The sequence below is a fragment of the Cynocephalus volans genome, chromosome 15 (assembly GCF_027409185.1).
Source record: "Cynocephalus volans isolate mCynVol1 chromosome 15, mCynVol1.pri, whole genome shotgun sequence".
In the NCBI taxonomy this organism is placed as follows: domain Eukaryota; kingdom Metazoa; phylum Chordata; class Mammalia; order Dermoptera; family Cynocephalidae; genus Cynocephalus; species Cynocephalus volans.
This window is the reverse complement of record NC_084474.1, coordinates 93286652-93300292: the sequence shown is the minus strand read 5'-3', so window position 1 is coordinate 93300292 and position 13641 is coordinate 93286652. Positions and strand designations below refer to the sequence as shown.

Here is a 13641-nt window from a genome sequence, read left to right as displayed (position 1 = left end):
AGCCCAGGTACAGTCTGGAAGTAGTCTCAATATTTGTACTGAACCATGGGATGGGTTTTTTCCTGGCTGGTTTATTGGAAAGACAGTGGGAATTGGTGACATTGGTAAAAGATTGGTTTAAACTGTGGACTTCACAATTCAATTCAAGAAATGTTTGCTGAGCCTCTACTAAGTTCCAGGCAAGGCATGGTTCTCATTGCTTTAAAGAGATACATCAGTAAACAAAACAAAGAGTCCTGAGTGTAGGGAAGCAGATAATAGTCAGCAAACATAATAAATACGTACATTATATAATATATTGGAAGGTAGAATGTGCTATGGGAAAAAATATTGCTGTATATGAGTGGGTTGAGTTCTAAACAGAGTGGTCATAATACGCCTCATTGTGAAGGTGAGATTGGAGCCATATACAAAGATGTTAGCCAAGCAGATGCTTGGGAGAAAGAGCATTCTGGGCAAGGGGATAGCCAGTGCAAAGGGAACAGAAGGTGGCTATTGTGGCTGAAGAGGAATAATGGAGAGTAAAGTAATAGCAGAGGAGGTCAGAGAGGTAATGAGAGGTGGGGCCAAAGAATATTAACCTTTATAGAGCATCTGGAGGTGTTGGATTATTACTGTGGAGTGAAAGTGTCACTCTGTTCAGCAACAGATTTAACATAGGAATAGAGTCAGGGGTAGAAGCAAGAGACCTTCAGGGAGGCTATTGAGGCAACCAGGTGAGCAGCAGTGGTGGCATGGATTAGGGTAGTAATAGAGGTGGTAAGAAATAGTTGGACCCTGAATATATTTTGAAGGTAGAACCAGTAGGATTTGTTGACAGATTGGATGAGGGGTGTGAGAAAAAGAGTAGGGTCGAATATAAGGCTTTTGGCCTGGACAACTAGAAGGATGTAGGGCTATGAGTAGAACTTAGTCTAGAGGGGTAGATGAGAAGTTCACTTTTAGGCATTTTTAAGTTTGATATGTCTATTAGAAATCTGAGTAGAGATTTTATGTAGGCAGTTGGAAGTACGAATTTGGAGCTTGGAAGAGAAGGCAGAGCTGGAAATTGAAATGAAAGCTGAGGGACACTAATCAGTCACTGAGGGAGTGAGCAAACGTAGAGAAGAGAAGATGACCAGAGACTGAGCCTTGGGTCATTCTACCATTAATTGGTCAAGAAGATGAGGTAGCAGCAGTGCTCACAGAGCAGGTGCAAGGAAAACCAGAAGCATTGGTTACTGTGGAAAAAAGGGAAGGAAATACTTTAGGGCAGAGGGCACAATCAACTTTGTCAAATGCCTGAAAGATCAAGATGAGGGTCAAGGTTTGACCTTTGGATTTAGCAGCTTGAAGGTCATTCTGGTGGTATTTAGAGCAGTTTGGGGAAAGTGGTGAGAAGCCTTATTGAATTACTTGGTTTGAAGTAGTAAGAAATTAGTGAATTAAAGATTGTGTTTGGGTTGAGTTGGGTCTAAGAATGTAGTAGTCATCACCCTACTCATCTATCATTTGGGTGCTTAGTTATTCCAAGTGTGCACTAGGTGCTGTACAACACAACCAGGTACAAAGGTAGATGGTGTTGCCATTTTGTAGGTGAGAAAACTCAGGTTCAGAGGTTAACACAGTGTTCTCAGGAATAAGTAGCTGGCACATGTTGTAGATGGGAAGTGAAGTCAGTATTCCTTGTCCTGTGCTGCTCTACCTCCTCAGAGATTGTAGATGGACATGCAGCACAAGTGCCCTACCTGTTGTTGCTGCTCATTTCAAGAGGTTTTAAAAATAGAAAAGAGAATAGTGTGATTTAGAAGTTCTGGGAAAACTCTTATGCACTAGTTGAAATGCTTCTGTTAGAGATTCTATTTTTTTCTTAAGTGCAGGTGTTATTTCTGTCAAAGGGTGGTACATGTACGTGGTTCAAAAGTAAAACAGTACTGAAAGGCCCATGCAGAAAATAGCAGACTCCTGTTCTGCCTCTACTGTCTGCTTCCTGGAGGCAACTGGAACCATCTGTTTCAGCTGTTGCTTTTAGCATTTACATCTGTGCTTGCTAACAGTATTTGTGTACTACTCATCGGAAATGTATCAATTTTACAAAATTTTGTGTTGAACTCCTATCATGGTAGGTGGGGATTTTTCTGTCATTTACACCTTTTTTCCTTTCCCCCATCTTCCCCATATAGTTCTACAACAGTTTTTGTTTATATCCATATTTGATATTTAATGATTTTGACTATGTAAACATTGCTCATTATTGAGCCAATTAATGTAATAAGATTATATTTCCTTTCTTATTCAACTTTTTGTTTTTCCTGTTTTCTTGGGCTTAAAATTGCCTTGTTTTTCCCTGTTTGCTTAATATTCTTAGGTCTGGCTAAGAGTAAGAACTCTTAGCCGGAGTAAGAACTTAGAGAGCTCTAAGGCAGGCCTCTCAGTAAGAGTTTCCATGCGATCAAGTGTATTCAGTTTATCTTCAACCCTCTCTCCCAAAGCCTTCCTTTTCTCTGCTTCAGTCTGGAGAGGTTGCTGACTAGGCTTGCTATCAGTGGTACCAGGGTGGAGGAACCTGGGGTAGTAGTGTAGATGAGGTGGGAACACGTGAGACTAGGTAGAAAATGGCGATTAAAAGAACTTTGTGATGGGAAGTTCAGAGGCAGGGAGATGATTTCTTCCTGGAGAACATGTCAGGGAATGGCTGTAGTTGAGGAAGGGCATTCTAGAGAGAGAAAATGGTGTGAGAAGAAGCATAGAGATGGAAGTGATCAGTTACTTTTTGGTAAGTTTAAAACCTGTGTTGTGGCACCTTGCTAGATTGTATATATTAACTTAGTTATAGACTATGCCCTAAAGAACTTTTAAACATTGTGCATGGGAAATGAGACATTCAGAATATTAAATGCTAATGGTAATTTTAATGTTGTCCTAAAACTTGAACATAGATAGGTGTATTAGGAACACTTGAATACAGGTGATAATCTTAAGCCATTTATTTCAAGTATTCATTCATAGAAAAATCCTTTTACATCTGTAACAAAAACTTAGTAAATGCAGCATCTGGCTATCCAAGCCATTTCATCAGTGCAAGAATGAATACCATAGCACCACTTCACTTTTCAGACAAGACCAAGGTGAATGACAATAGGAAATTTAAGAAGCTGCTCTGTGTTTAGCTACATTAGGGAGAGGGCAAGCAGGGGGGTTGGAAAAGTTTCATTGAGGCATGCAAGTTCATACAACTTTGGTTTTATGGCATAGCTATAGAATCCCAGAGAAAAAGAAGCCATCAGTAATGAGATGTTGAAAAACCAGGAGTGAATGGAATGGTTTCCTTTTGAAAAGAAGCATCTGCTCAGTTTGAAATGCTGAGGCAGAATGATAAGAAATAAGGTCTGTAAATGGCCTTCATGATTGCAAACTCCAGGTACCTTTTATATAAACTCATGGGACTTCTCATGGATGGTCAGGGCCTTGTGTTCAGTTCAGTGGGTCCACTGTGTGCAAATGTAACATGCTGTCTGAAGCATTGACTTTATACTCAAAGGTTTATGAAGAGCACATCTTTCTGGTCTTATTTAAAACATTTGTAACTTAGGAATTATGGGCGAAGGAAATAGTCATAATCATAATAGCCATCGTTTGTGTATCAGTCATTGCATGAATGTGAACCTTATTTAATTCTTTAAAGCAACTCAGTAAGGTAGTGATTACTATTCCCATTTTACAGATGAGAAACTGGGCTTAGAGAAGTTAAGAAATTTGTCCACAGTTCCTTCTAGTTATATCAAATTCTCCAATTCCTTACATTAAAGCTTAGTCCTTACTCTTAGCCACAGTGCATACGTTGGGGTCATATATTTAACAGAGAGAATAGTGCCACCTACTGAACTGCAAGTGACTCTTCTCCCCACCACCCTAGTATTGTATTTTCTTTTTAAATGTATCAGCCATGTTAAAATGCATTATAATTGTTTCTGCAAAGCATTGCAAATAATTCTCAGTTGTTTGTGTTCCTGGCTCATACTGAGGGAAGAATGTGGTTTCATCATATACTTGTAGAAACAGGGAAAAGTTTGGTTTCCTAACCCTAGAAACAGGCACCTTTTCTTAGCATTCTTACATTCAGAGTAAGGGAAAGGAGGGGATGGGTGTTTTTTCTTTCTACCTGTCTTTGCACATAGTTTTTTTTAGGGGGGGCAAACAGGATGTTGTGAGTTGGGGGTGGCAAGGAGGCATTTTAGATTTTTTGTCTAGTCCTCAAGAATTCTGAGTGGCTTAACAAAATATACAAACATTTCAGCATTTCTTTGATAAACTGTATTAATAAAGATAGGTATCAATAAAAATTTCAATTAAAAAAGTGGCTAAAAAATTTGAATAGATGTTTCATCCATTTTGTGTGGATGACAGTAAGCACTCAAAAAGATGCCAAACATCAGTAATCATTAGGAAATGCAAATTACAATCACAGTGGAATACTGTTGTGACCCTATTTGAATGGCTAATGTTAAATACAAACAGAAGGTGACAGTGCCAGGTGAAGAGAATGTGGAACAACCAGAACTCTCATGTTTTGCTGATAGGAGTGCAAAATGTGATTGCCACTTTGGAAACCAGCTTGACAGTTTCTTATAAAGGTGAACATACACTTATAACCCAGCAATCCTATTCCTAGGTATTTACCCAAGAGAAATGGAAATATATGTCTACACAAAAATCTCTATATGAATATTTATAACAGCTTTATTCATAATCACTGAAAACAACTCAAATGTCCATTAACTGGTAAATGGATAAACAGATTTTGGTACACCTATACAAGGGAATCCTATTCAGCAATAAAAAAGAACTAACTACTGAGGCAGACAACAAAATGGGTAAATCCCCAAAGCAGCCTACTATGTGAGAGCACAGAACTCCATGTTATATGATTCCATTTATGTAACATTTGGTAAAGGCCAATATGTCAGAACAGAAATCAGATCAGTGGTTGCCTGGGGCTGGGAGTGGGAGGAGAGAATTGAGCAAAAAAGGGTGTCAGGGCACTTCTTGGGAGGTGGAAGTAGTCTGTGTCTTCAGTGTGGTGGGAGTTACACAATTGAACATGTTTGTCAAAACCTGTCAAACTAATGTTTTTACTGTATGGAAATTATACCTCAAGAAACAAAGCTTTATTTTTATTTTATTTATTTTATTATTTGTTTTAAAATTTTTATTGAATCCTAACTGATTATACATATTTTGGGGGTTCAACATTGTGGTACATTAATCAAATCAATATCACTAGCATATATATTGTTACAAGTCATACTTATTCTTTATGCCCCTTGTCCAATCTCTCCTCATCACCCTCTCCCTCTCTCCTCCCCCTTTTAATTACCCTAGATTTCTCCTCTCCTTCTGAAAGAGTAATGGTTACTCTTTTGATTTGTTGCTTAGATGATCTGTCCAATGCTGAGAGATGTGTTCAGGTCCCCCAGTATTATTGTAGAGCAGATGCTTCTTCTATCACTTTGGAATGGGCATTGTGGAGAGAGACGTCTTCTTCTTTTCTTTGGTCTCTGCTGGTGACTGTCCTTGTGTCAGTGCACTCCAGTGGCTGGCAGACCATCTGCATGGTGGTTGTGGCATCTAGCTGCTTTTGTGGCAGCCATGGTTATTGTGGTGGCTGTGGTGGGCCACCCTCATGGAGGTGATATTTTTGGCATGCTCCTTAGTGCTGGTGGTCTGCCTGGTTGTGGAAGGGGGGCTCAGTCCCTGGCTCCATGCTTCAGGTCCCTGGGCGGGCCCCAAGGTGCTGGCAGTGTGCCTGGGCAGGAACTAATTTTTTGTCCTTTGCTTACTTCTCAAGTGGGGGAACTTCCTGTTGGGACTAGTGCTTGAGCTCTGTGGTTGAGCTAAATTGCTGTTTTGCTGACTGTTGATTCCCTAGGGAAGGCTTTTTGTGCAGCTCAGGTTATAATGGTTGACTTTATAGGTACTTCAGGCTCTCTGGAGACCTGGTGCACCTGGGTTCTGTAGAAACTCTAATCTGGGCCTGAGTCTTTTCATCAAACCGTGCCCCATGCAATTCTGTATTCCTCACCAGTGTCCTCAGAGTGGTCCTATGCTGATTGGGGGGCAGATCAGCTGTCCTTGCTGTGCCCCAGTGTTCATCCGTGGGCTCATTTCCCCCACCACCTGTGATGCAAACACTTCCCATGGGATGGGCTGTGCGCAGGTCCCTTGTGATGACTCACCAGCCTCTGAGTGGCTCCTTTTTTCAATTGTGGCTCCTTGCTCCTATGTGGGTCTACAGGAACCCTATTAGTGGTCTTGCTGGCTGGGGGGGCCACCAAGTCCCTCTTCTCCGCTGCTGCTTCCAAGCAACTCCATCTGGAGGGCACAGCTGTGGCTTTTGCTGGCTCCTGCTCTGTGTGCTCAGCAGCTCCAGCCTTAAAGTGGCCACAGCATGAAATGGTTGGAGTGTTTTTTTCTTTCTCTCATCGTGGCTTCTCCTGCCTTCTTGTGCTCTGTAGGTCTCCTCCTCTTCCCTTGAGCTCTATCAGCCCCAGCTTGGCAGTTGTTGCTTTTTTATAGTTGTAAATTGGTTGAGTTGTGGGAGAGGGTGACACTGGGGACCATCTATTCCACCATCTTGACCAGAAGCCCCAAGAAACAAAACTTTAAAAAGAGAAGAAAAAGGGCTGGCCAGTTAGCTCAGTTGGTTAGATGTGGTGCTGATAACACCAAGGTCCAGGGTTTAATCCCTGTACCAGCCAGCTGCCAAAAAAAAAAAAAAAAAAAAAAGATAAAGGTGACTTATGTTTATGCAAACAAATCATATACATGCACGCTCATTTGAGCTCAGTTTTTCTTTACAATTGGAGTAAAATTTATTTTTCTTGATTAGGTATCATGGAAGTTTAAGTGAAATAGATTTCAGTGTGGACACTGCTTCTGAAAACATACATTCTTTATTTTAGGATTCCTCCATGTCTTTCAAGCTCTTAGTAGCTCTGGAGAATGATGATTTTACCTGTTTTATAAGTTAATAAAAATTATGTTCTCTCTGATACTGATGAGACAAATTTATGTAGTCCTTACCTCTTTTAGTTAATCAGCTATAATTATAGGGTACAATTATGTTTTGAATTGCTAGAAATAACTTAAGAATGTAGCAGTAAATAATAAAAGCTTCACTGAACTTAAGGTTTAGTTGTGATTGTAAATTAAGTTTCTTAAAAGTACGCATGAGAATTGCTTATTACTCCCTTTGTAGTACTTTTTGATGTCCTTTAGAACAGCTATTTAACATTTTTTCCTGGTACCCTTGTTTAAAAAGCCACAACTGTGGGCAAGGAAGGGAACTAAAGTACAAAGTTGTGTGTATGTGTTCTAATTTTCATTTAAAAATCAGTTCTTTATTTGACTTTAGAAAATAAGAAGTCCCTTATAAATAATGAGCTCTTTATCATTTTGTGATCTGAGAATATACGTAATGTGTGGTAATAGTAGAATCAGAGATATAATGAAGTGCATTGTAATAGGACTTTCCTGAGTTGGTTTTTGTTTCTTTAATGTATATGCTCTTCTCTGTTCTTGAGACATGCCTTACTGTCTCCAGGAGACTATAAATTACTTTTGCACCCAGACCGGTTTATTGCAGCCTCCACATGGTACCTGTTACATGGTGATGACATAGTAAATATCTACTGATAACCTCCTTGACAGTTGGTGTTTGGAAGAAGAGAGATTATTAATTGTTCTGCTTTACATTTTTTTTTCCTCTGGGAATCTCTTCATTAACTTAACCCTGGTTTTGAAGGCTTAAAATAGTGATGGTATGCTTTTACAATTGATGGTATTTCCAGTTGCTGCCAGTCAGGTGGTAGTCGTGGTGTAGCTGTCCTTGCCTGCAATTGCACAAACTTGGGATAGCTGTTCATATTGTGTTTATTCCAGTTGAATTGTGTTATTGTTGTACTAACACATGTTGAGTTTAATTGCCATTTAAGATGTCTTCTAAAAGTATACATTGTGACTTACTATTTCGTTGCACAGTTTTTGTATATGCAGAATAGCACAAAATAGAGGCAGAGCATAAATTTTTTTTAAATGTTACTCGTGTTTGTTTTCTCATATTTTTTCAAAGGATATTTAACTGTTCTTAAACAAAATGTGTCGAAGGATATTAAACTCAATTTTAGCTTTTCTGGCTGACTCAGGATCCTCAGTATGGACACCTGTTATTTTTAATATGCAGTAATACAACTTTCACCTTTTTGTTCAATATCAGGCAGTCATCTGTCACTTCTGTTAGATTGGCTTTCTCTAAAAGCCCTTTCAACATCCTTTCTAGTTTGCTGCTCCCCTCCCCTTTTTTTTTTGGTGTAATGAACTCTCATATGCCCTTCACTCAGATTCACTATTTGTTAACATTTTGTCACCAAAGTGTGTGCCTTCTTTCTCTCTCTCACTATATGTATATGTATGTTTATGTATTTATATATATTTTTTTACCAAACCCTTTGCAAGTAAGTTGCAGACACCATGTCCTTTACCCTAATATATTTCACTGAGTATTTACTAGGAGCAAGGTTGTTTTATAACACCACAGTATAATTGATATAATTATCAAACTTATTCAATTTAACATTGCCACATGCTACCATCTACTATATAGTCCATGTTCGTATTTAGGCAATTGTCCTATTAATGTCCCTTATAGCAGTCCTTTGCCCTTGATACAGGATCTTATCTAGAATCACGTGTATTATTTAGTCATGTCTCTTTAGTCTTTTTAGTCTGGATATATTTCTCAGCCTTTCCCTTTCATGACATTGATGTTTTTGGAGGCTATAGATTAGTTGTTTTGTAGGTTGCGATTCAGTTTGGGTTTGTATGATGTTTTCTCATGATTCAATTCAGGTTACGCATTTTTTGTGAGGACTGTCATAGAAGTGATATTGTGTCTTTCTCAGGACATTATGTCAGAGTGGCACATAGTACCAGATTATTCTTTTATTGGTTCTATTATATATTATTTGGTTTTCAAGATGTGGTCTCTGGACCAGCTTCATTACTATTATCATAACCCAGGAATTTGTTAGACTTGCAAGATTCTTGGGCCCTACTCCTGACCTGCTGAATTAGAATCAGTGTGGGGCTGTGTTTCTAACAAGCCCTCAATGTGATTTCAATGTATTCTAAAACTTGAGAATTACTCATTTTAGGTGATCAAAGTTAAGATAGTGTCCGCCAGGTTTCTTCAGCTTAAAATTAGCATTTATCCTTTGTAATTAATGAGTAATCTGTTGGGAAATCTGTAGTTCAAGAGACTGTGAGATCTTTCAGACAGACCTGGAAACTAATAGGTTGGCCACCACATAGGATTCCTGCTTGAAACAGTTATTACTGGGTAGTCGTGAAATGGTGATTTTCTAACACTACTATTCCTTCTCATTTATTAGTCCACATTCTACTGTAAAAAAGAGTTCTCTCATTTATTCATTGATTCATTCAGTATCGGTATGCCATCCTCATGGATTATTATTTGAGTCAATGGCTTATCTATTACTGTCATTTTTCATTTCGATGCCAGACTTCTTTATGATTTGGCCAGGAGAAGCCCCCTTAGATCATCTCCTGTGTCCTTTTGATGTGTCCCCGTTATTTTTAAGCTTTTTTTTTTCCATTTTGGCAAGTAAGATGTTCAGGCATTTCTTGTACTTTACTTGCCCCATTCTGAAATCAGCTGTTTCTCCAAGTAGCCCTGGTTCCTTTCAATGGGAAATGGAATTTAGAGGCCAAGATCTGGGTGCTAGGTGTGCTCATTAGCTATCAGGGGTGTCACTTCTTCTAGGCCATTTTCATGTAAATGTGTATGTGTGTACACATGTGTGTGTGCCTGGACTCAGGATGCAGAAATCTTGTTATATTCAGGTGATGATAGTTCTGATCAGTTTTATTGTCTTCTATCTGCTTTTATTTTTTATTTTTATTTATTTATTTTTTTAACCTTGGCTTCCTGGGAGTCTCATATGCTTCTTTGTACTTTGGTGGTCAGTCAAGGGTTGGGTAGAATTTATTCTCAGATTTTGGGGTTTATCTTGGGGTTTCCCTGCTTCTAGCATCCTGCTGTCAAATTTCAGTTGGTCTACCAGCCCCAATTGCTTTCTTTTGATACCTCATGCCAGTAAGACTTTTGCTTTCTGCCACCAGAGCTGGCTCTGGGTTGAGGAGCCCATTGAGTCAAAGGACAGATTTCAAACTCACGGATTTAGATTTCACCAGGAGTAAAACTCTGTTTTTCAGTAGTAGTGCTTTTCTTCTTGAGCTCTTGCCTCTGAGCTTCCTGGAGTTACCTGCATGTATGCGTACTTTGCCCAGGGATTGGGGCAAAGTTTATATCCAGATTTGGATGTCAGTGTTTTGTGGCCCTTTTGTTCCCAAAATTTCCCCCTTAGGTTTACGGCTGCTGTGCTTCTCCAGACATAGTGTACGTTAAGGTGGTAAGTTGCAGGCCTGCTGTTGCAGAGCAGAAGTTTAGAGAGCATGCACTGGCAGGAAAGTGACAAACTCACAGTCCATACCAGATGCAGTAGCAGTTTTCAAAATTAAATTCTCAAGTTTTTGCCCACGTTTGGTCATTTTCCAGTGCCTTTAAATAGTTGAAAGAAACTTTTGCTGGATGTAGAATCTAGATTGATGTTTTTTTCTTTCAGCACTCTGAAGGTGTTTTGTTATCTCCTGTCTCCGGAAGATTTCTGAAACTCATTTTCTGCATAACGTTTTCATTTCTGATTTCAGCTGCCTCAGTTTCTCAAAGCTCAAAATTTTCTCTCAATCTACTGAGACTTCTGTGCTCTGCTCTGCTTGATCCCCCCTTTCTGTGCCATAGTCCCAAAAGTGCCTCCAACCAGGCAGGGGGATGGTAGGGCTCTCCTTGTTTGTTTCCCTTCTTTCAGGGATCACAGTCCTGCATAGCCCCTTGCCTCAAGGTTTGATAAAGTGTATTTTGTCCAATTTGTCTATTTGTTTACATGGGAGGGCATTTTCCATACTTGTAACTCCTTCATGACTAAAGTAGATGTCCCTAGGTCAATGCATTATAAAGGCAAACAGTTCATATGCTGTATTTCTAAACTTTCTGGAAAATAATGTGGTAAAATTGTATTAATATTAATTTAGCTACTGATCTTACTATCTAGAAAATCTTGTGTAATTTCCATTTTGACAGAAGGAAATTTATTCTTTATTTTGCCAAAACTTTCATTTTGTTATTAAACTGTTACTAAAATTGGTTTATTCTGCATTATGTTTAATGCAATTATGTTTAATGCATTTTTTTCTGGCTTACTGGATGCTGTATTGTTTGTTGTGAACGTAACAGTTAATCCTAACTCCTTCAAGCAGAAGGGTGTTTCTTCCAATCACTTGCCCATCCTGTCAGGGATATGTTAGTATACATTGAACAGCAATTAGGGAGGTACTTCAAAAAGTTCATGGAAAGATCCCTAGTATCTTTAATTCTCTTTCTCCACGAACTTCTTGAAGTACCCTTGTGTAGCTGGGGTTAGTGACAAGTGAGTGTGAATAGAAGGGAAAGTGTGAGGATTTATTCCCTCGTTCAGCATGCATGCAGTTGAGTGCCCACGGTGGCCCAGGCCTGGTGTTCTGTTCTGCTGATGCATATCTTCCCCTGAGATCTTTAAGATGATTGGTTGGAGATCTGAAGTTGTTTTTAGCTCTTCTCCTAGTTTTTGATATAAACTTTAGTAGTTCAGTCTTTCTCTTTTAAAAGATATCTTAACAAAGAAGTTAATTTGTGAATTGAGATTTTCATTATTTGTTAATGCCATAACAGTATGAGTATTATCAAAATAATTTTTCGTTATATAAACCTTTTATGAAATGACACACCATAAAATGAATAAATGTGTACATACTACATAGTTTTTTATCTATTGGTGACAACTGCTTTGAAATAAAAAAAAGCCAGTAGAATAATGATGTTTGGATATATGTATGGCATAGGTTAGGACATACCCCAGAACAAGAGAGTGAATGTGATGTATAGGCTCCATGGCCAGAATATTACTTAAGACTTAACTGGGGAAGATTTGGGCTACCTAAAATGATAGTTTTGATTTGAATCTGTAGGGTTGATGAAGGCTACCTGTTGGACTTGTGTGGAAACTATGGATCCTAATTACCTAGCTTGCGACCTGCATGTGAAGAGTCTGTGACCCAATCTGTACAGTGTGTTTGAAGGGTCTGAGACCTAGCCCAACGTCTTGAGTCTGGCTTTGAATTTTTAGAGTAAATTTTTAGATTTAAAGGTTAGAATACAATTTTATTTATTAGGCAATAAACGTAAATTTCTGTTGTGGTGTATACATCTCTAGAAGATTGTTCAGATCTTTGAAGAAAATGTATTATCCTTTCTGTTTGCCTTTGCCCTTACTCCCTTTCCTCCCCAACTTTTACTCAAGTAAGAAGATGGGAAAGGGGAGGAAAGGAGTGTGTAGCTTTTTATGCAAAAATCTTATCCTCATTACAAAAATGGAGTCAGTTCATAGTGGATTTTATTGAGAAGAAGAGGATAAAAAAGCATGGTCAAATGTTTCCATGGCATCTACACAATAATCATGATGGCTGTTTCTATTTTAGGACATATTGTGGCTGCTGCCAGGCATTTATCCAAATGACAGTGCAGACTTGTTTCCTCAGCTGAAGCTAGTGGACTTAGTGATGGGTGCCTCCTATTTGCAATGTCTGACTTGCATGAGGGGAGACAGAGATATTCTGGATTTACTGTAGATTGTAGTGGATGTACATAAAGAGGAGGTCGTAGAGGTCTACTAAGTTTGAGGGTATTAAGATTGAGATTGTATTGAATATAGTTTTCAAAAGAAGAAATACCTTCAATCAACTCTTACATGGTAAGATATTGTAGTAAGTATGAATTGTACTTTGTGGTCACATTTAAAAAGATGCGAATGTATTTGATATATTTTGAGACTAGAAATATGTAGTTCTACATTTTACATTAAACCCTGCAGGTAGTAATGCTATTATTTTTGTTTTCTTTCTTATTCTTGTTAGATTAATTCACATTTCTGTTGTTTACTTGGAGACAGTATTTGATTTCCATAAAAAGCTTGGGAAATATACATTAGTAAATTCCTGTACTCAAAGGTGATTCTTAGGTGGTAAGTCAAGGGTGCCAATTAAAGGAATATGCTTTAAGCTACCTGTAATTATATCCAGATCTTGCGTATATTTATAGCATAAAAATGAACATAAATTCTCTCATTTAATGTAAATGCATTTTATATAGAAACATTCATGTCATAATTTTATTTTCAGCAAAATCAGGTGTGGAAATACTTAAAACCACAGCTGAAGTAAATTATAATTTCCCCAGGAAGTAAGTGTAAAAGTATGCAATAATGATTATAAAAAGAAAATTTAAATACTTTAAAGTATTTTTTGCAGCTTCTTGCCTCTTTGTTATTCATTTTTTAAAAATAGATGCTTTTAAAAACGTGCCAATTTGGTACATATACGAGTAGCTCCTGTATTATTGGAGATCCCTATTCCTATATTTTATACTTAGTTTTTATTTTCTAGTATCAGATTCAAATATTTTCAGTTGTTACTATTAATTATCTTTAAATA

At 38.1% G+C, this 13641-nt stretch overlaps 1 protein-coding gene across 17 annotated transcripts in view; it reads left to right on the top strand.

Moving 5' to 3' along the window:
- Positions 1 to 13641, top strand: part of PTK2 (protein tyrosine kinase 2) — a 299259-nt gene that overhangs the window by 43320 nt on the left and 242298 nt on the right. For 2 of the 17 annotated variants that reach the window (XM_063079402.1, XM_063079401.1), the window contains exon 1: positions 12706 to 12902. The exons of the other annotated variants lie outside the window; for them this stretch is intronic. The gene's annotated coding sequence lies outside the window, so the exon portion shown is untranslated. Of the gene's footprint in view, positions 1 to 12705; positions 12903 to 13641 lie in introns of those variants that run through there. 17 annotated transcript variants of the gene reach the window in all.